General features: G+C 45.6%; 1 long non-coding RNA gene and 1 other non-coding gene across 4 annotated transcripts; both read left to right on the forward strand.

Annotated features, from left to right (window-relative positions):
* Positions 1-1,003: 1,003 nt before the first annotated feature.
* Positions 1,004-6,772, forward strand: LOC131273112 (uncharacterized). Of its 3 annotated transcripts, none has more exons than XR_009180273.2 (4): positions 1,004-1,105; positions 1,493-1,822; positions 2,475-2,642; positions 4,061-6,772. It is a non-coding gene; the product is annotated as an uncharacterized lncRNA (long non-coding RNA). The 3 variants fall into 3 exon arrangements; XR_011645374.1 differs by lacking the exon at positions 1,004-1,105 and adding an exon at positions 3,276-3,343 and having other exon boundaries at positions 1,505-1,822; positions 4,061-4,642; XR_009180275.2 differs by lacking the exons at positions 1,004-1,105; positions 2,475-2,642 and having other exon boundaries at positions 1,423-1,822.
* Positions 6,773-21,655: 14,883 nt separating this feature from the next.
* LOC111764900 (U1 spliceosomal RNA) lies at positions 21,656-21,819 on the forward strand. The gene has a single exon (XR_002797388.1). It is a non-coding gene; the product is annotated as a U1 spliceosomal RNA (small nuclear RNA).
* The last annotated feature ends 700 nt before the right edge of the window (positions 21,820-22,519 follow it).

Genomic DNA, 22,519 nt, shown 5'->3' on the forward strand with positions numbered 1-22,519 from the left:
CCCATATACACCCTAGTACTATCACCTTGCGTTTGTTACAATTGATGATAGCATAGTTTCATAATTATATTATTTATTACAGTCCATGATTTAACTTAGGGGGTCGCTGTGCAGTGTAGTGCCGTGGATTTTTTAAAAATTCTGTTACCATATATACAATCTAACACTTCCCCTTTTAATCATATTCAGATACGTATTTCGGTTCTGTTAATTATGTCCACAGTGTTGTGTTACCATGACAATGTTGTGTTACCAAAACATCTCCCTCACTCGAAATAGGAACGCCGTACACTTTCAGTCTCGACTTCCCATTCCCTACCCCCACCCCATCTCCTGGTAACCTATATTCTGGATTCTGACTCTATGAGTTTGCTTATTCAATTGTTTCAAATCAGTGAGGTCACAGAATATTTGTCCTTTTGTGTCTGGCTTGTTTCACTCAACCTGATGTCTTCAAGATTCATCCAAGTTATCGCATGTGTCAGGATTTCATTCTTTTTTATGGTGGAATAATTTTTAAAATCTTAAAAAATACACAACAAACCTTTATATGATACTTGGTTTCCAAATGTTTTCTCTTGTTGTGTAAGCTGTTTTACTTTCATGATAAAATCCTTTGAGGTGGAAAATCTTCTAATTTTCATGGGGCCCCATTTATCTGTTTTTTTCTTCTGTACTTGTACTTTGGGTGTGACGTCTAAGAAGCCGTTGCCTAACCCAAAGTCCTGAAGATGCTTCCCTACGTTTTCTTCTAGGAATCTGATAGTTCTGACTCTTATCTTTAGGCATTTGATTCCATTTTGTGTGTGTGTGTGATTTAAATTATATTTATTTAATAAGTAATAACACATTGACATGGCTCAAAAGTCAAAAGCTTCCAGAAGACTTACGTGGAAATCCTCCTGTGCAGGGCCCGCCTCCCCCGTGGGCAGCGGCCTGCCAGCTGGCTACTCTGGGGCCCTGCAGAGGGGAGGAGGGTGCCGGGACCTGCGCCCACCTGCCCGGGCTCTTCCTTCCTCGCGCCCGTCCCGACCAGACCGAGGAAGGAGCCCGTCCGGCTCGCGAGCACCGGGGCCGCCGAGTTCCCCAAGGCGGCCACAAGCCGGTGTGTGACCCAACAAAGCGGGCCACCCGGGAGAACCGCGCAGGGACGCTGCCGCGGGCCGGGGTGCCGCAGCCACGCGTGGCGCCGCTGCAGGAGCACGCGCGGCCAAGGGCAGCCGGGACGCGCTGCGCAAACAGCTGGCGCTGTTGGAGGATACCCAGGGGAGCAGGGCCAGGCACCGCAGCGGCGCCCACTGGCCCTCCTCACAGGGTGCGGGGGCATCAGCAGGAGGGCGCCCAGAGCCCTGCCCGCGGGGCGCGCGCAGTCTGGAGGGGGGTGGGCGGGGCTGGAGCCAAGTCCCGGGGCAGGCAGCAGTGGGGGGAGGCGCCGCCTTGTGGGGGCCCCAGGACGCTGGGCCCAGCTGTTTTTCCTTTATTTGCTGTACAGCCCCCATAACGTGCTGACGTCAAGCCCGCCCCAGAGAGCTTGAGGCTTTGCCCAGCTACTGTCCAGAGGGGGTGCCAGTCCCCCCGTTATCTCCTCGCCCAGGGCTCCGGCTGGCCTCTCTGTACACAGGGGCCAGGAGCGCGGCTGCGTCTGGGCTGGGGAGCAGGTTTTGCTGAGGGCCAGCGGTGGCCCCTGGACAAGGCCGCACCCGCAGATCATCCTCATGCACACTGAGAAGTGCCGCGAGCAGCAGCAGGCCACGGGGGAGACTGAGCAGCTGCGCCTTCTGCTGAGCCACCTGGAGCCACCGATGGACAAGCACCCCCTGAGGTGGGCACAGAGGGGCGAGCAGCAGCCGCGGGCAGGGCTAAACTTGAGCCCAGTCCCTTGTTGGCACGTGAAATGGGCCGGAGGCTGCGCCAGGCAAACGGGGGTTGGATGAGAGCCCTTGTGGGCTGGAGAAAAAGTGGCCTAGTTTCTCTGGCACTGGCCCCAGGTGACGCCACCACTACCTGGGGAGGGGGGTCGGCAGCTGCCTCATCTCATCCGGGGTCCCGGAGCCAGAAAGAGCAGCTGGAGCAGCAGCACAGCAAGGTGCAGCAGCTGCAGCAGGGCTGACCGAAGGCCAGGGCCACCTCCTTCCCACAGGTCACCCTGCAGGTAAACAGGAAGTGGGTCAAAGGCGGGGCCAAGGGCAGAAGCTGCTGAGAGAATAGCTTGCCGGCTCCTGGATGAGGCTGGGGTGGGAGGGCCCTTCTGTTGCCTGAGACTTCTTGCCCATCTGTCCTTTACTGCTTCTGGACGTCAAAGACCCCTTCAAGGTCTCAAAGGAGCTGGGTTCCTTCTCTGAGTCCCTGGAAGGCCCAGGGCCTCAGTCTTCACATCTGGTGAATGGGCGTGCCACCACAACGAGGGAAAACGTTGAGAAAGTGTGCACTGGGGTTGAGGTTTCCCACGTGCCCGTGCCCGCCCCGCCTGGCAGATGCTACCAGCTGAACGATGAACGGCTGCTGGACACCAGCCCGGATGTGCCAACTGCAGCGCAAGGAAACGCTGCAGCAGCTGCCGGCCATGCTCAGCTCAGCCGTGGTCCAGAGCCCACAGCTGCATGCCCCCCTGGAGACCCCCTTCTGTAGCCCCCCAAGGAGAGGTGAGCAAGTGCCCTGTGTTGCCACAGAGGAGGCAGCCAGGGGGAGCAGGGCGAGGGCCTGTCCCCAGCCAATGCTGGGCCAGAAGCCTGGGTCCCCAAAACCTCTCCAAGCTTCAGCCTCCTCTGTGTAATGGAGGTGATGACACCAGCCCCTTCCCCACAGCCAACCCATCACCCAGCAGCCCACGGCAGGCCTCTGCTGCAACAGCTGGCGGGCATCACACCCTACCAGCTGGGGGCCCCGGGCCTGGTGCTGCCCACCCACAGCCCCCAACTCCCGGGACCTCACGCTGTTCCCACACTCCACCTGGGTGGGAACCCTCCAGGCCCACAGCAGCCCTGAGATAGGGGGTCCCAGGGCCAGCAAGGTGGCAGCCAGCCCGGGTGCGGATCAGGGCTCCGCCTCACTGCAGCTGTGAGGCCTTTGGGGTAAGCCTGGACCTCTCTGAGCCTCCGTTTCCCCATCTGTAAAATGGGCTGAAGAGAGGTGTGGCAAGGCCTCACTGGGGTAAGGAACGCCCAGGCATCCCTGGGAGGGGACTTGCTCGACCTTGTCCCCTCCCCCACAAGCAGGGGAAAGGTGGGGACCCCTAAGGGGCCTCCATTTCCAAGTCCAATCTTCAACCTTCGCAGAGCCATGCCTCCATTTCTCCCGCAAGACTCAAAGAGCTCAGTCTTCCTGAAGTTGGCCTGCGCCCCAAGTAAGACAGAGAGGAGGCCCCCGGCCCAGGGGAGGGCCGTTCCGGCCACAGTCCCCCTTTCATTCCGGGGGACAGCCTGGGGCAGCCCAGAGGAAAGGAGCGGCATGACGAGAGTGCCCCCAGGGTGGCGGCGCTGGGTGGCTGGGCTGGGCCCGGCAGCTGTGTCCACGGGCCTCAGGGGACCCATGGGTGCCGCCGGCTTCCCTCATGGGTGCGGTCCCGCAGGTGGGTGGCGCGCTCCAGCGAGGAGGCCGCAGCGCCCGCTCCGCGGGGGACACGCCACCCAGCCCCTCCTCCGCGCCGGGGGGGGGGGGGGGGAGGGAGTCCCGGGGGGGAGGGGGTGGGTCCCCCGGGGGGAGGGGGTGGGGTCCCCCGCCGCGGCGCTGCGCTGGGGGGGGCGGCTCAGGCAGGAGCGCACCCCGCGGCGGCAAGAGCAAGGCCGCGTGGCCTCCCCGAGCTCGGCCAGGGCGAGGGCAGCACCCAAGGCCCCCCGGCTCTCGGCCGCCCGCGCCCCTCCGGGTGCTCCCGGGTGCTCCCTGTGCCCCCGCCGGGGCGTCCCGGGCGACCCCGCCCCCGCCAGCCCCCTCCCCCCTCCCCGGGGCGAGGGCGCGCGGCGCGGCCCCAGCCAGGGGCGCCTTTGCCCCATCTTGAGTGGATTTTTGTGTGTAAGTGGAGATGTATTCTTTCCTGCTTTTGGTTTTTTTTGCTTCGTTTCAGGGTTTTCCGGGATAATTTTGCTGATCTGCCCCAGGACCCCTAACTCCCTGTGATGGACTGGAGCTATGCGCCCAGGGAAACATTTTAAACTTCCCCCATTCCTGTGGATGGGGCTACTTCCGTTGCGGTGCAGCGCGGTTCAGTCAGGACGGGCCTTTTCCTATCACTGGAGTCCTTTATTAGAAGAATGACATTCAGAGAGAGAGAGCCACAGCAAGCAAAAGTGAAGGTCCACGGAAGGGGAAGAGAAGTCAGAGGTCAGGAGGGGCCACATGTGCCATTCCATGCCACAGTATAGGGCGTGCTGGGCAGCCTTCCAGAAGAAAGCCTCGCCTTGATGACACCTGGATCTGGACTTTTTCCTAACTCAAAACTGTGAGCTAATTTAATTTAAACCAACTGCCTGGTTTTTGCTTGAGCAGCCAAGGAAACGAAAGCCCTCCTCTTGGGAGAAGTGGCTTTTGAAGACGCAGGAGTAAGGGGCTCCTGTGCAGACCCGCCAGGCACGGACGGAAGGCGACGCTCAGCCGCAGAGCCTTTTGGGTTTTGTGCACATACAGTCACAGAAACTGTGGATATCAACAGTTTTGTGGCTTCGTCTTCCTTATGCCCTTTTTTTTTTTTTTTTTTACTTTTTATTTCAAAAACCTTTCAAACTTACAAAACAGTTACAAAAATAATACAAACCCCATACACAGTACTCCACATGCCCCACCCCATCTCCAGGTACCCCCGTGCTCCAGTTTCTATCTATCCGTTTATCTGTCTGTCTAGCTCAGGGGTTCCTAACCCGGCCATGGGGAGATTTCAGGGGGCCCATGAGCTTGAATTGGAAAAAATCAGCTTACTATCTTTATTTTCTCTGACCTCTACCTGAAATCTAGCATTTCCTTCACTTATGAATGTATGCAGTAAGTAAATCCCAGTAGTATTCATTTCACCTGACTGGCAAAGGGGTCTGCAGAACAAAAAAGTTTAAGAACCTCTGCTCTAACTGTGTGTCTGTTGATCTATTTATCACTCTCTTTTCTGAACACTTGAGTGTAGGTTGTATCCATCATGTTCTTTGAAAAGTTAATACTTTTATGTACATCACCTAAGAAAAAGGATATTTATTTATGTAATCACCTTGAGAGCAGTTACCAAGTTCAATATATAAAGTCTACAGACAATAGTCCTTTTTTTTTTTTTTTTTCATTTGTCCCAGTAATGTCTCTTTGAGGCTTTTCTCATCCTTGCTATATCCCATCCAGGACCATGTATTTCATTTAATTGTCATTGTCTCTTTAGTTGCTATTTCTTCTTCTCCTCCTCCTCCTTTTAAACTCCTCCTCCTTTTATATATATACATATGTGTATCTATCTATATATATATATGCAACATAAGCTTTCCCATCTCAACCACTGCCAACACACCATTTGATGGGATTAATTGCATTTGCAATCTTGTGGCACCCTCACAGTTTCTTCACAGTTGGAGGCACTGCAATGTATGTCTTTATTTGTTTTCTTTTTCATTTTTTTCTTTTTTTTTTTTTTTTCTTCTTTTCTGCCCTGTTTGTCTTACGGCCAGCAATCTCTTGCCCCGGGCAGCAAGGCCCACCTGCTCGGCACAGAGTTCTGTAACGTAGCTGGGTGAGTGCCTTCTACATGCGGGCCGAGTTCTCGGCCAGCAAGTCCCTCAGGCCGCCGCCAAGCAGACTGGTTCCTAGGATGTGCTTGAACAGTATATACTCCGTTCCCTCCAGAACTGGGACCAGGGATCTGTGCTGGGAGCATGGATCAGCTCATGCCAAGCTGGTAAAGGGTGGGGAGAGGCCATCCTAGGACTTTTGTTTTTAAGGAGGTGCCGGGGACTGAAGCTGGGACCTTGTACATGGGAAGCAGGCCCTCAACCACTGAGCTACACGCACTTCCCAACACTAGGACTTTTAAGAAGTCTTTTTCTTGATTTGGTGCTTGCCCTCTTTCTACAATCCTTTAACTTTTTCTGGAGCTTTGAGAAAGATGTTCCTGCCAGTTCTTGCTGGTTCTTCAAAGCTTCCACGGGGGACAGAGTTCTGAAGTGTCTCACTCCACCACCGTGATCCTGGTTTGTTTCTTTTTCACTTTTCCTACCCCCGCTAGACCTCCAGGAAATGCTGATGGAGGTGGAGACAGGTAGGCTTGCAGCCAAGCTCCCAGGAGCCCTGCTTTCCGGTATTCACATCCATGTAGTGCCCTCTCATTAGTGTTTGTGTGGCCAACAGAGGATGCAGAAGTGATGGCCTGTCACGTCTGAGGCTAGGAAGGGAAGATACTGTGGAAGTAGCTCCAGGGGAAGCCAGCTGCCACCTGGTGAGAAGAGGGCAACATGATGAGAAACTGAGAACTCCAGCCCCAAATGAGCAAGGAATTGAGAGCTCCTGCTAAGAGCTGTGTGACTTCCAAGGGATCCCTCGGCCCCTGGCAAACCTTCAGGTGACTGCAGTCCCAGCTTTTTGCTCTTGGTGCCTTGTAGATATCCTTCTTCATATTAAAGAAGTCCCCTTTTATTCCTAGCTTGCCAAGTGTATATCATAAATGGATGTTGAATTTCATTAAATGTTTGCTTGCAGCTAGTCACATGATATATGATTTTTCTTGTTTGTTCATGTGACAAATTCACTGACTTTTTTTCAAAAGCTAAACTTACTGTGCATTACTAAAATAATAAATACAACTTGAACATGATGTATCATTCCTTTTTATATATTGCTGGCTTCAATTTCCTAATATTTTACTTACAATTTTTGTGTCTATGTCATTGTAGCAGTTTGATACAATTGATGAATTCCAAAAAGAAATATTGGATTGTGGTTATAATCTAATCTGTACCTGGGCATGATTGAGTTATGATTAGGCTGTTGAGTCCCCACCCCTTGGTGGGTGGGACTCACAGATAAAAAAGCATGGCAAAGAAACAAGTTGGGGAATTTTAGTGTTGGAGTTTTGGTTTGGAGTTTGATGCTGAAGAGTTAAACTGGAGCCCTGGGAAGTCAGCATGCAGAGGAAAGAGAAGCCAGCCCCAGGAAGGGAGGAACCTTGAAGCCAGTGTAAAGCAAACCCCAGGAACGTAGGAACCCAGGAAGCCTGAACCCTCGTAGATGTTGGCAGCCATCTTGCTCCAAATAGACGTTGGTGAGGGAAGTAACTTATGCTTATGGCCTGGTATCTGTAAGCTCCTACCCCAAATAAATACCCTTTATAAAAACCAACCAATTTCTGGCATTTTGCATCAGCACCCCTTTGGCTGACTAATACAGTCATGAGTGAATTTTACCTGTAACTTTTCTTCCTCGTACTTTTTTTTTTTATCAGTTTTTGGTATCAAGATTATGCTCGCCTCAAAATGAGTTGGGAAATGTATTTTCTGTCCTCTGAAAGAGTTTGTATAAGATTGACCTTATTTCTTCTATATATGTTTTTTTAAGCGTCTTTCTTTCTTTCTCTTTCTTTCCCTCCCTCTCTCCCTCCGTCCTTCCCTCCCTTCTTCCCTCCCTCCCTCTCTCCCTTCCTTCCTTCCTTCCTTCCTTCCTTCCTTCCTTCCTTCCTTCCTTCCTTCCTTCCTTCCTTCCTTCCTTCCTTCCTTCCTTCCTTCCTTCCTTCCTTCCTTCCTTCCTTCCTTCCTTCCTTCCTTCCTTCCTTCCTTCCTTCCTTCCTTCCTTCCTTCCATTTTTCCTCCTTCCCCTCCTCCTGCCCTGCTGTTTTTGCTGTCTGTGTTGTCTTCTCATTTTCTCTCCTGTAGGATTCACCAGGATTCAATCCTGGAGACCCCTGATGTGGAGTCAGGTCAATTGCACCACCTCAGTTCCTGGTTTCTGTTGTACTTCACCTTGACTCTTCCCCTTGTCTCCTTTTTAATGCGTCATCATATTGCTATGTGATTTTATTGATACATGTTAATAAAGCATACAATCTCCCCCCAAAAGAAAAAATTGCTGTGTGACTCACTTGTGCAGGCACTGGCTCACGACTTGGGGATGCTTTCTCTTCTTTTTTTTTTTTCACCAGGAGGCCCCAGAGATCGAACCCGGGTCCTCCCATATGGTAGGCAGAAGCTCTATCACTTGAGCCACATCCACTTCCCTATATATGTTTGATAGACGTCATGGGTGAAGACATTTGGGTCTGGAATATTCTTCATGGGCATATTTGTAACTAATGCTTCAATTCTTTTAAAAGTTGTTGGTCGGCACATCTCACCCTGTAGCATGCCCACACTCAGCTCTCGAGTGTGTAGTCTCACTTTTTCTTGTTTCTCAATAAACCCTTTTACTTGTCTCATTAAAAAAAAAAAAAAAAAAAAACAGTTATTGTTCTAGTCAGAATTCAATTTCTTCTTGAGTAAATTTTTATAAAGGTCTTCCCCTAGGAATTTATCCAATAGGGAAATGCAAATCAAAACTACAATGAGATACCCACTTCACACTCACTAGAATGGCTAAAATAATAGAGAGATAATAATAAATGTTGACAAGTATGTGGAGAAATTGGAACACTCATACACTGCTGCAGGGAACATAAAATGTTGCAGCCTCTTTGAAAAGCAGTTTGGCAGTTCCTTAAAAAGTTAAACAAAGAGTTACCATATAACCTAATAATTGCACTCCTCTGTATACACCCAAGATAAAAGGAAATATGTTCACAAAAAAATTTGTGCATGAATATTCATAGGAACATTATATATAAGATCTCCCAATTGGAAACAAATGTCTATCAGCTGCTGCACGGCTACATAAATGTGGTATATCCATACAATGGAATATTATTTAGTCATAAAAAAGAATGAAGTACTGATACATGCTACAAAATGGATGAACCTTGAAAACATTATGTTAAATGAAAGAAGCCAGCTACAAAAGACCATATAGTGCATGGTTCTCCTTTCTGAAATGTTCAAAATAGGCAAATCTGTATCTAGAGAAAGTAAATTGAAGTTGTCTAGGGTGGGGGGGTGTGGATGGAGGGAATAAGGGGAATTGCTACAGGGCACAAAGTCTCTTAATGGGGTGATAAAAGTGTTTTAAAATTGATTGTCATGGGGAGTGGAGGTGGTTCAAGTGACTAAGCACCTGCTTCCCACATGGGAGGTCCCAGGTTTGGTTCCTGGTACCTCCTAAAAAGAAATATATAAACCACAAGCAAACAAGCGAAAAAACCAACTCAGGCGAGCCGATGAGGCTCAGTAGTTGAGTGCCAGCTTTCCACTTACCAGTCCCCGGGTTCAATTCCCAGCCCCAGTACCTCAAAAATAAATAAATAAATAAATAAATAAATAAGTTGATTGTCACGATAGACTTATAACTTGGTGAAGACACTGAAAATCATTGAATTGTATACTTTAAATGGGTAAATTATATGATATGGGACTCATTTCAATAAAGTTGTTATAAAAAAAGAACATTGAACAGGTGGGACAAACTGAAATTAATAGATTCAAATCCAAATATGTCACTAATTACATTAAATGGAAATGGACCAAATGATTCAGTTAAAAGACAATGGTTGGCAGACTGGATTAAAAAAAAATCCAACTATGTGCTCTTTACTAGAGACAAAGAGGGACACTTCATAGCTATAAAAATGTTAAATTCACCAGGATGATACACTTCTAAATTTGTTGCAACTAATAGCATGACTTCAAAGTATTCAAAGCAAAAATTTAAATAAACAAATACCCAATCATATTATAACACAATTAGGTGACTTTACAAAATAGATATGTAGACTGCAAAATGCATGTTATTTTCAAGCACACATACAGTCTTTACAATAACTGGCCATATACTGTGCCATAAAGCTGGTATCAACAATTCCCAAAGGATTGAAATCAGAGTTTATTCTTAGGTCATCATGAAATGCTAGAAATCAAAATCAATATAGTAGCTAGAAAACCCCCACCCTAGACAACTTCAATTTACTTTCTCTAGATACAGATTTGCCTATTTTGAACATTTCAGAAAGGAGAACCATGCACTATATGGTCTTTTGTAGCTGGCTTCTTTCATTTAACATGTTTTCAAGGTTCATCCATTTTGTAGCATGTGTATGTATCCATGCAGCACCTGATAGACATTTGTTTCCAATTGGGAGATTTATATATAACATTCCTATGAATATTCATGCACAAATTTTTTTGTGAACATATATTTCCATTTATCTTGGGTGTATACAGAGGAGTGCAATTGTTAGGTTATATGGTAACTCTTTGTTTAACTTTTTAAGGAACTGCCAAACTGCTTTTCAAAGAGGCTGCAACATTTTATGTTCCCTGCAGCAGTGTATGAGTGTTCCAATTTCTCCACATACTTGTCAACATTTATTATTATCTCTCTATTATTTTAGCCATTCTAGTGAGTGTGAAGTGGGTATCTCATTGTAGTTCTGATTTGCATTTCCTTACTGGCTAATGATATTGAACATCTTTTCATGTGCTCATAGACGATTTGATTATCTTTTTTTGGGAAATATCCACTCAATCCTTCACCTATTTTTCAGTTGGTTTGTCTTCTTTATAATAAATTTTGGTTTTAGAGCAGTTGTAGGTTTGCAGAAAATGTAGGCAGGAAGTACAGAACACCGATATACATTCTCCATGCACACACACTTTTCCCTATTATTAATATTTTGTGTTAGTCTGGTATATTTGCTACAATTGATGAACCGATATTATAATTACATCATTAAGTAAAGTCCACAGTTTATGTTTGTGTTCACTTTTTTTTATGTTAAACAATTTTTTAAATGATATCCACCCTTCCCCGACTCCCCATGGCTCCCTAGTCTGTTTGCTCGTTGTTTTGCTCATTGTTTTTCCTTTAGGAGGTACCAGAAACCAAACCCAGGACCTCCCATGTGGGCAGTGGGCAGTGCTTGAGCCACATCTGCTTCCCCTGCTTGTTTGTTTTTGTTCATTGTCTGCTTGTTGTCTGCTCATTGCTTTTGCTTGATGTCTGCTCATTGTCTGTCTTCTTTAGGAGGCACCAGGAACCAAACCTGCTTCCCTGTGTCCACTTTTTGTGTTGTGTAGTTTTATATGTTTTTTTAAAATTTTTATTGTAAGAACATATACACAACATAAAATTTGCCATTTGAACCATTTTTAAGTATACGATTCAGTGGCATTAATTACTTTTACAATATTGTGCTCCCATCACTACTTCCCATTACTAAAACTTTCTCATCACCCAATATAGAAACTCTTTACCCATTGAGCAATAACTCCCCATTTTCCCTGCCCCAGCATCTGGTAATCCCTAATCTACTTTATGCCATTTGCTTTTTCTTGCCAGATTTTATGGTAATTCTATACTTATTTTTCTGAGGAACCATTAAACTATTTTCCATGGTGGCTACACTATTTCATATTTTCCCACCAACAATGAATAAATGTTCCTATTTCTCGACATCCTCTCCAACACTTGTAATTTTCCATTTTTTAATAGTAGCCTTTCTAGTGCGTATGAAATGGTATCTCACTGTGTGTTTTTTTGTTGTTGGGTTTATTTTTTTGAGGTACCGGGACCAGGGTTTGAACCTGGGACTTCATATGTGGGAGCCGGTGATCAGCTACTGAGTCGCATCAGCTTTCCTGAGTTGGTTTTTTCGTTTGTTCTGCTTGTTGTTTCCTTTTTTTTGTTTTTTTTAGGAGGAACCGGGAACCTAATCTGGGACCTCCCATGTGGAAGGTGGGAGCTCAACTGCTGAGCCACATCACTCCCCCCAGTTTTTCAATTGAGTTGTTCGTCTTGTTAAAATGCAGGAATTATTTATATATTATGGATGTTAAACCCCTTATCAGATATATGATGGTTTATTTGTCTTTTTAGTGTTGAGTTGTAAGTGCTCTTTATATATTCTAAGTAGGGTCCCTTATAAGATATATGACATGCAAATATTTTTTCCCATTCTGTGGGTTGTCTTTACACTTCTTAAAATGGTATCCTTTAATGCATTAGAGTTTCTGATTTTCATGAAGTCCAATTTATCTAATTTTTCTTTTGTTGCTTGTGCTTTTGATGTCATATCTAAGAAACCCTTGCCTAATCCTAAAGTCATATTTGTTTTCTTCTAAGAGTTTCATAGTTTCAACTCATGTTTGGGTCTTTGGTTCATTTTGAGTTAATTTTTGTATATGGCATGAGGTAGGGATCCAATTTCATTCCGCTATATGTGGATAGCCAGTTGTCCCACCATCATTTGTTGAAAAGACTATTTTTTCCTCCACTGAATTGTCTTGGCACCTTTGTTGAAAACCAAATGACTGTAAATGTCAGGGCTTATTTCTGTGATCTCAACTGTATTCCATTGATCTTTGTATTTATCCCTTTTTAAAAATTTTCTCTCCCCTTCCCCCCCCACACCTTTGTCTGCTTTCTGTGTCCATTCGCTGTGTGTTCTTCTGTGTCCGCTTGTATTCTTGTCAGCAGCACAGGGAATCTGTGTCTTTTGTTGTTGTTGTTGTTGTTGCAGTCATCTTGTGTCAGCTCTCTGCGTGTGTGGCACCACTCCTAGGCAGGCTGCACTTTTTTCACGCTGGGTGGCTCTCCTTACGGGGCGCACTCCTTGCTCATGGGGCCCCCCTATGCAGGGGACACCCGTGTGGCAGGGCACTCCTTGTGCACATCAGCACTGCGCATGGGCCAACTCATCACACAGGTCAGGAGGCCCGGGTTTGAACCGCGGACCTCCCATGTGGTAGGGGGATGCCCTATCCATTGGGCCAAATCCGCTTCCCTCAAGTCTGTTTCTTGGGGGCACTTTCCAAACCCACTAGGAACACTATGCTTGGGACCTATGGTTTTAGCAGTTTATGGCATTAAACGACACAAGATATGAGAAATTTGAGGGAAACAGTTGTGGCTCAACCAACTGGGCTTCCCTCTACCATATAGGAGGTCCAGGGTTCGATCCCCAGGGCCTCCTGGTGAGGGCAAGCTGGCCCACGTCGAGTGCCAGCCCGTGTAGGAATGCGGCCCCCACAGGAGAGCCGCCCTGCGTGGGAATGCTACCTAGCACAGGAAGAGCCGCCCCGCCAGGAGTGCTGGCTGGCAAGAAGAGCTGGCACAGCAAGATGACACAAGAAGACACACAGAGGAGAGAAAATAAAAAGACAGAGCAGAACAGGGAGCTGAGGTGGTGCAAGAGAGTAATCACATCTCCCCCACTCCGGAAGGTCCCAGGATCGGTTCTGGAACCGCCTAACGAGAATACAAGCAGACACAGAAGAACACACAGTGAATGGACACAGAGAGCAGACAATGGGGGGAGCGGGAGGTGGGGGGATATAAATAAAAAATCATGGAAAAAAAAAAAAGAAACTCAAAATGCAAAGATCACTGCGAGATCACAGTGAGATGTCCCATGAGAGACTGCCATAAACATGCTTGGCATCCCCAAACCAGCCTCACTACAAGTTTAATTTTATTTATTTATCCATTCCCCCTCCCCATTTTCTACTCTCTGTGTGTTCTTCTGTGTCTGCTTGTATTCTCTCATTAGGCGGCTTCGGGAACAGACCCTGGGACCTTCCAGACTGGGAGAGGCAATCATTCTCTTGCGCCACCTCAGCTCCCTGGTCTGCTGTGTCTCTTATTATCACTCCTCTGTGTCTCTTTTTGTTGCTTCATCTTGCTGTGCCAGCTCTCCATGTGGGGCAGCGCTCCTGTACGGGGCAGTCTCTGCACAGGCCAGCACTCCACGTGGGCCAGCTCACCACAAGGGCCAGCTTGCCTTCACCAGGAGGCCCTGGGCATCAAACCCTGGACCGCCCATATGGTAGATGGGAGCCCAATTGCTTGAGCCATATCTGCTTCCCACAAATTTAATTTTAAGAAAAAAAAGCTGTGCAGCAGTTCATTTATGTTATTAAATAGTAAAATACATACTGTACAGGTGATATTATACATAACAGTACAGCATTTATTAGTTACTAAACTTTTAAAGATTAACTGTACATTTTTAGCCTATGTCGCCTGCAGCTTCCTCGAAACTCCCAAATAATTCCCATTTAATTTCTTATGCTGACATGCGATATATCTAAATAGCAATGGGGAAGTCCTGATGTGGAAGGGATAGTTGTTAAGTTTGGTTTTTGTTTTTTTTTTCTCATTCATTTGTTTTGTTTTTAGGAGGTACCAAGGATCGAATCTAGGACCTCCTACTTGGGAAGCAGGCACTTACCTGCTTGAACTACATCCACCCCTGTAGTAAGTTTTGAAATCAGAAAGTGTGATTCTTCTAATAGTTGTGGCTTTTGAGAATGATTTATTTTCCTTTAGTTGCTTTTATGATTTTTCTTTATCTTTTGTTTTCTGCCATTTCACTATAAGGTGTATTAGAGTGGATTTGTTTTTATTTATCCTGCTTGTGATTTGTTGGATTCTTAAATTTGTGATTTGATGTTTCATCCATTTTTGAAGATTTTCAGCCATTTTTTTCTTCACATATTGCCTCTGTCCATTCTTGCTTCGCCTTATGGGACTTCATTTAGGCCTTTCATTGTGAAAACCATGTACCTCACCCAGTCCTCTGCGTTTTCTATTTTTTATTTTTTTATTTTTAAAATTTTTATTGAAGTATATCATTCATACATGAACACACATAAACAATAAGTGTCTAGTAAAAATTGCAAACTTACAAAATAAACATACATAACATCACACAGGGGTCTCATACATCACTCCTCTGCCAACTCTTTGCATTAGTGTGAAATATTTGTTACAAACTATGTAAGAGTATCGTCAAAATATTACTACCAACTGTATTCCTTATCCTACATTTGGTGTATTTTCCCCCAACCCATACTAATTTTTTAAAAATATATTTTTGTTACAGATATTGTGAACTTGCAAAACAATCATACGGATGTGTAGATTTCCCATACAACTCCACACCCTGGTGGAACATTTGTTACAGACTGTGAAATAATAGCAGCAGACTATTACCACCAATCATGGTCCATAGAATACATTTGGCACACTTTGTCCATACACCTCCATTATCAACACAGTAAAGCTTGGCACTGATGAAAGAATATTATAGTATTGCTGTTAACCACAGTCTATAGGTCACACCAATTGTAGTTTTCCCATGTTTCTCCATATTCCCATCACCCTGCAATAGTGATGTACATCTGCTCTAGCTCACAGAAGGACTCTCTTGCATTTGTACCCTTAACTACAATTCTCAACTGCCTCTGGGTTCACTGTGTTATTCAGTCCCTAGATTATTCTTTAGCTTTCTTTTTATTGACATTTACTTCCCCAGACTACCTTTTTCAGTCACAATCCCACTTATAAACCAGTTGCTACTCACTATAATGTGTTACTTACTATCAACTCTATCCATCTCCACACTTTTACAGTCAAGTTAATTAAAACGTCTACGTACATTAAGCATCCATAGTTCTTCTCAACCCTCCTCGTATCTCCTTATAACCTATACTCTAAGTTTTAATTCCATGTGTTTATTATTTGTATTTAGTTCATATTAATGAGACCATGCAATATTTTTCCTTTTGTATATGGTTTACTTTGCTTAGTATAATGTCTTCAAGACTCATCCATGTTATCACATGTGTCCCAATTTCATTTCTTCTTATTGCTGCATAGCATTCCATTGTACGTATATACCACATTTTGTTTATCCATTCATTGGTGGATGGACACTTGGGATGTTTCCATCTTTGGCAATTTTGAACAACGCTGCTATGAACATTGGTGTGCAGATGTCTATGTCATAGTTTTTTGTTCTTCTGGATATATTCCTAGTATGGGAATTGTTGGGTCATATGTCAGTTCTATATTTAGCTTCCTGAGGAACCACCCAACTGTCTTCCACAGAGGCTGCACCATTTTACACTCCCACCAACAGTGAAGGAGTGTTCCTATTTCTCCACTTCCTCTCCAGCACTTATTGTTGTCTGTTTTTTTAATAATGACCATTCTATGTGGTGTTAGATGATATTGCATTGTTGTTTTAATTTGCATTTCCCTAATTGCTAGTGATATGGAACATTTTTTTCATGTGCTTTTTGGCCATTTGTATTTCCTCTTTAGAGAAATGTCTGTTTAAATCTTTTGCCCATTTTAAAATTGGATTGCTTGCTCTTTTATTGTTGAGTTGTATGATCTCTTTATATAGAATGGAAATCAAACCCTTATCAGGTAAGAAGTTTCCAAACATTTTCTCCCATCAACTGGGCTGCCTTTTCACCTTCTTGATGAAGTCCTTTGAATCACAGAAGTGTTTAAGTTTGAGGAGGTCCCATTTATCCATGTTTTCTTTTGTTGCTCGTGCTTGTGGTGTAAGGTTTAAGAATCCACCACCTACCACCAGGTCTTGAAGATGTTTCCCTACATTTTCTTCTAGGAGCTTTATTGTTTTTTTTTCTTTTATTTTTTTATCTTATTATTATTATTTTATTTCTTTTATTTTTTATCTTTTTTAATTTTTTAATTTTATTTTTTTTCTTTATTGTTTTTTTTTTTTTCTTTACATATTGCCTCTGTCTGTTCTTTTTTCTCCTTATAGGACTTCATTTAGGCCTTTTCATTGTGAAGATCATGTCCCTCACCCAGTCCTCTGCATTTTCAACTTTTTTTTACTCTCATTATCCTTCATTCAGATGTTTTCCTCTGACCTATATCCCAGTCCACTGATTTTCTTGTCTGCTATATCTAATCTTCTGCTAAAACTATTTAGTTTTTTTTAAAGTGAAGCTATTGCCTTTATTTATTTTTTATAGGAAAATGTTGCATTATTCTATTTAAAATTTTTTATTAGAGAAGTTGTGAGCTTACAAAACAATCATGCATAATGTGCAGAATTTTCATACACAACCCTTCCACCGGGATCTTACATTGTTGTGGAACATTTGTTACAGATTATGAAAGAACATGATCAGACTATTTCCACTGTACACTTGGTATGTCTTTTTCCATATACCACCTATTATTAACACTATGGATTAGTATTGCACATTTGTTAGAGTTCATGAGAGAACACTCTCATATTTGTGGTGTTAATCACAGTCCATCTTCCACCACATGGTTCACTGTGTTATACAGTCCCATGCCTTGTACTTTCTATACAAAGTGTACACTCAAAGGCTCTCACTTTCATCACAGAGTTGCACAGTCATTGCCTCAGTAAATCTTTGAACATTTTCCTTAGTCCAAAAGAAAAAAATCCCATACCCCTCTATTATTGACCCTTAGCACCTTCTTTGACACTGATGCAAGAATATTATAATATTGCTGTTAACTATAGTCCATTAGTTGCATTAATTGTATTTTTCCCATGCATCGCCATATTCTTATCACCTTGTAATAGTGTAACTGTGACATACATTTGTTCTAGTTCATAGAAGAACATTCTTGTATTGGTATTATTAAACCACGATCCTTATCCACCTCCAGGGTCACTATGTTATTCAGTCCTTGGACAATTCTCTAGCTTTCTCTCAAATGACATATTTCGTTCTTACTCTTGGTTATTGTATTTTTCAGTTTCAGAATTTGCATTTTATTCTTGTTTAAATATCATATACTATTGTTAAACTTCCCAGTTCCCAGACAAATTTTCCAACCTTGGCTTTTATTCCTTGAATATAATAAATATAATTGTTTTGTAATCTAATTTCTGTATCTGAAGATCATGTAAGTCTGTTTCTGTTATCTATTATATCTATTTTTTTTACCCATGCTGTCTTATAGCCTTGCTTTATCTTTGTGCACTGGGTATTGTGTTTGAAAAAATATTTATAGAAATACTTTGAGAGGCCCAGGATAATATTGCCTTTCTCCAAAGAGAATGTATATATATAAATACTACTAGAAAAGTTGTAGACTTACAAAACAATCATGCAAATGTGCAGAATTCCTATATAATACCCCTCCACCAACACGTTGTGTTGTCACTGTCAGACATTGTCAGACTAACACCACTAATTATGGTCTGTAGTGTACATTTGATATATTTTTCCCATACTCCCCTATTATTAATACAGTACTTCTTTGACATTGTGCAAGAATATTACACTATTGCTGTTAAATATAGTCCATAAGTTACATTAATTGTATTTTTCCCATGCGTCTCCATAATCTTACTACCTTGTAATAGTGACATACATTTATTCTAGCTCATAGAAGAACATTCTTGTCAAAAAGGATTTTTTTATTGTTTTGCCAGGCTCCTGAGGACACTAGCAATCTGCAAGCACCTTAAACACAGTTCAGGGCGTGAGAATTTCAGGATCACTCTTCCTCCTGTTATGCATCCCTTGAGCATCATAGCCTAGATAAGGGAAGGCTCACCACCGTCTCCATTTTTGGCAGGACCTGAACTTGGCATTTTTCATCCCAGCCTCTTGAGGCTGCCAGAATTGCAGCTCATCCTCTTCCAGAACAAAACCCCCAAGGCTTCACTGCTCCACTTTGCCATCCTCGTTAGTATCTTGAGCATCTCAATTCAGTAATCCTTCAAATCTTGATACTTCTCTGATGTTTTTAGGATGTGCTTGTTTTGTTTTTAGTTTCCATTGGTAGGAGGTTTGTTGAATTCTCTAGTCTTCATTAACCAGGTTTGGTGTGCCCTCTGACCCTAACTTCAGGTGTCAGTAGGCAGCAGTAACTCAGGGCAGGTAGGTTCCTCCTGTGCCATGGGCTAAAGCGTGACTGGTCTAAGGCAATCGTGGTATCCACCTCCTCTTTGCCTATCTGGGGTGGGCGTAGGACCCATTTTTTATCAAAAAGACACACGAGGAGGACTCCAGGGAACTTATGGATGAATTGTTGGGTCCTTATGAAAGAGAGGTTTTGGGGAACCGAAGCCTTTTCTCTTCTTTTTGCTTTGGGATGATGTTTTATAGGGAAGCCATATACTTGAATCTGTGGAAAAGCTGAGAAAATTGCAGAGCTGTCAATTCATGGTCCTCGATATTGTTGAGCCACTTAAAAATCTGGAACCCTTTGCTTCCGAGCTTCTTAAGGAAACAATAAACATCCTCAGGGTTTCACTGTTAGTCAGGTTTTCTGTTATGTGAAGCCCAAAGCATTCCTAACTGGTATATCATCCTTCATAAGGCAGTTTTATTTATTTTTTAAATACTCTTGGTTGCAACATCTCTCACAGGAAAGTTTTTTTTTAAAGATTTATTTATTTATTCCGCCCCGCCTTGTGGCTTGTTCCATTCTTTGCTGTTTCTTCCATGTGTCCATTTGCTGTGTGTTTTTTCTGTATCTGCTTGTCTCCCTTTGCTGCATCATCTTGCTGTGCCAGCTCCCCGTGGCACATGGGGTGTCAGCTCTCCGCGGTGCACAGGCTGTCAGCTCTCTGTGGGCGCAGACCAGCTTGCCTTCACAAGGAGGCCCTGGGACGCGAACCCAGGGCCTCCCATGTGGTAGACGGGAGCCCAAATGATTGAGCCACAGCCGCTTCCCCATAAGTCAGGTTTTTTAAAATACTTATTATTTTTATTTCTTTCTCTCCCCTTCCCCCTTGTTGTCTGCTCTGTGTTCATTTGCTGTGTGTTCTTCTGCGTCCACTTGCATTGTCAGGTGGCACTGGGAAACTGCGTCTCTTTTTGTTGCATCGTCTTGCTGTGTCAGTTCTCCGTGTATGTGGCGCCACTCCTGGGCAGGCTGCGCTTTTTTCACTTGGGGTGGCTCTCCTCATGGGGCGCATTCCTTACACGTGGGGCACCTGTACACAAGGGCACCCCTACATGGCACAGCACTCTTTGTGCTCGGTAGCACTGCGCGTCGCCCAGCTCACCACATGGGTCAGGAGTCCCTGGGGATCAAACCCTGGACCCTCCATATGCGAGGCGGATGCTCTGTCAGTTGAGCCACGTCTGCTTCCCCATAGGTCAGTTTTAAATGTCACTTCCTCAGGGAGGCTTCCCTGAAACTCTCAAATCAACACCTTCTATAAGACCCTCCACTCTCCCTTCAGTCCCAATCATCATACATGTAATTATTTGTCGAATGATGGTCTTTCTCTCTGGGCTCTAATTTCCATGAGGATAGAGACCGTGGGTATCCTAGTGCCTAGCCCAGTGCCAGGCACAGAAGCCTATAAATAAATAAATATCAAAAATAAACATAACAGGGTCAAGAGCAAAAATGGAGGGAGAAAGGGATGAAAGTCATGTGGGCATGAATGAAAGCCTGTGCAATTGCGCTTCCTCATTCATTTGGAACCTCTCAAAGCTCAAAGAAGTGAGGATTGGAATGCCATTGTGGGAACTGGGTGTGAGTGTTTATCTGATACAAGTATGGGTTGCCAAGTAGTGTTAAAGACCCAGCTGGGATCAGAAACCACAAATGCACATTGGCATAAATCAGCAGAATTATGAGATTTCCTCCAGCAGGGTTCAGCTGTCTGCGTGGGGAAGTGAAGTCGGATCATGAGATTGATCCAAAGACCGGGTTTGTGTACCCAGGCTGCTTTGCGTTCTTTTGTTCGGATGAATTAAATGAAAGTAGATGTGGAATTTTGTTTTCATTTCTCAACAAATGAAACCTTTCAGTGCTCAAAGTCTTTCCCACTGGTTCCAGACTGGAGAAAATCCTCTTGGCTGGAGCACTGACCCTAGGAGTCTCCCCCCTTGCCCACTTACCTCGTTAGTGAGAGACAGAGGTTACAGGTTCTACAGAGCTTCCCGCCGGGGTCCTCGGAAAGGCTGGAGGGGGCTCTGTGAATATCACAGGGTGTGCTCGGAACTCGGTGGTGTGTGTGCATTTTTCTGTGGAGTGTCTATGGCCTCCATCATTCTCAAAGGGGTCCCCAATCCAGAAAGGCGAGAACCGCTGACTTGGCTCTTAGCCGCAGGCCACTGAGTGGACCCATTATTGCGTTTGATGGCTCGACTGATGGGGAGACATGTCCCTGCTGCCTGACAAGAGGTGGCTCAGCAGATGACAGACTGCAGGGCCAGAGGCCCGGGTCGTGGGACCTTGGAAAGTGGCTTAGCGGCTCACTTTTCTTTCCTATAACAGGGGATGATAACCGTTTCTTATTTCAGAGGCCTGTTGATTGAGTTAATACATGCAAACTCTCGGGACCCTGTCTGGCTGGTTTTATGATGACTAATGGTTAGTGCCACATGAGGACACACATTCAAGGACAAAGACGCTGAATCAGGAGGCAGCACTTCAGGGAACACGGCCGCAGTTCACAGCACTGGCCCCCTCTGCTGCTCACTGTGGGGTCCTGGGCTTCATGGCTCTGTGCCTCAGTTTCCTCATGTCCAGATGTGGGGGTGCTCATTGTAACTCCCTCACAGGATTCTTGTAGGGGCTCTGTGAGGGTGAGAGCCGCAGCTCGCACCCACCAAATGGTTGTTGTGATTTCAGACTCCTCATCTTACCGGGAGACCTTTCCCAGCGTGTATTCGAGGCCTGCCCTCGGAGGAGCCCTCACACCCCGCAAGGCTCCTTCCCACAGCGGCGTCGGTCTCACGGCAGCGCGAGGTCAAGCAAGTGAGGCCCAAAGAGGGTAAGGGACTAACCCCGGGGCCCCACCGGCTGCTCTTGAGCTCACTGCATCCCCTTTCAAAACCCCCTTCCCATACTTACCTGGCAGGGGAGACAGCACCATCACGAAGGCGGCTTTCCCAGGGCGAGGCTGCGCCTTTGCACTGGGGACCTGCTGAGCCCTGCGGTCTCCCCAAATGCGGGAAACTTGGTTGCGTAATTTGTGGTAGTGGGGGGCTGCCTGCGCGCTCTCCCCTGTAATAAAGAAAACAAAGAAACCCTTTCCCTCCCCCACTTCCATCTATAGAAACTCCTGCTGGTCATTCACAGTGACACCCACCACCACCCGCCCAGGAGCACTTCCTGAGTCCCCTTCCCCAGTCCTGAACCAGTCAGGGGGCGGCAGGTGCGGTTCCACGGGGACCGCTCCTGTGACCTCCTGACTGCCGCAGCCTCGTCCTTCCCACGGCAGTGGCTGTGCTTTGCGCAGAGGCCTTTGGTAAAGCAAAGGCCCGCGGGACGAGGCAGGAAACCCTCCAGGTGTCAAGGCCAGGGAGGACGAGGCCCAGAAAGGCTACGCTGCACCACGGAGCCAGGAACGAAGCGCGGGGAGGGAGACCCTGGCGGCAGTTCCCTGTCCCCCTGGGCGGAGCCCTGAGCCCTCGGCCGCGGGGCTGCTGGCTCCCAGGACTGGAAACTCTGATCAGAACTTTGGACCCGGGTGGAACTGGAGGAGCCAACCGACTCAGATGAAACCCCCCAGGGATCAAATCACAAAAGAGTTTTTGTTAGATGCTAATTGGGAGGGAGGGGCTCCAGGGAGCTGGGAAAGGGGAGGCAGGGCCGGAAGGCAGAACCCGGCGGACAGGCAGGAGGGCTTGCTGGGCCGCCTCGGGGGCTGAGAATCGAGTCAGGGTCCTAATCTTTCCTCCAAGAGATGCTCTACCCATTCCACAGC

This window comes from Dasypus novemcinctus, chromosome 13, assembly GCF_030445035.2.
Source record: "Dasypus novemcinctus isolate mDasNov1 chromosome 13, mDasNov1.1.hap2, whole genome shotgun sequence".
Taxonomy (NCBI): Eukaryota; Metazoa; Chordata; class Mammalia; order Cingulata; family Dasypodidae; genus Dasypus; species Dasypus novemcinctus.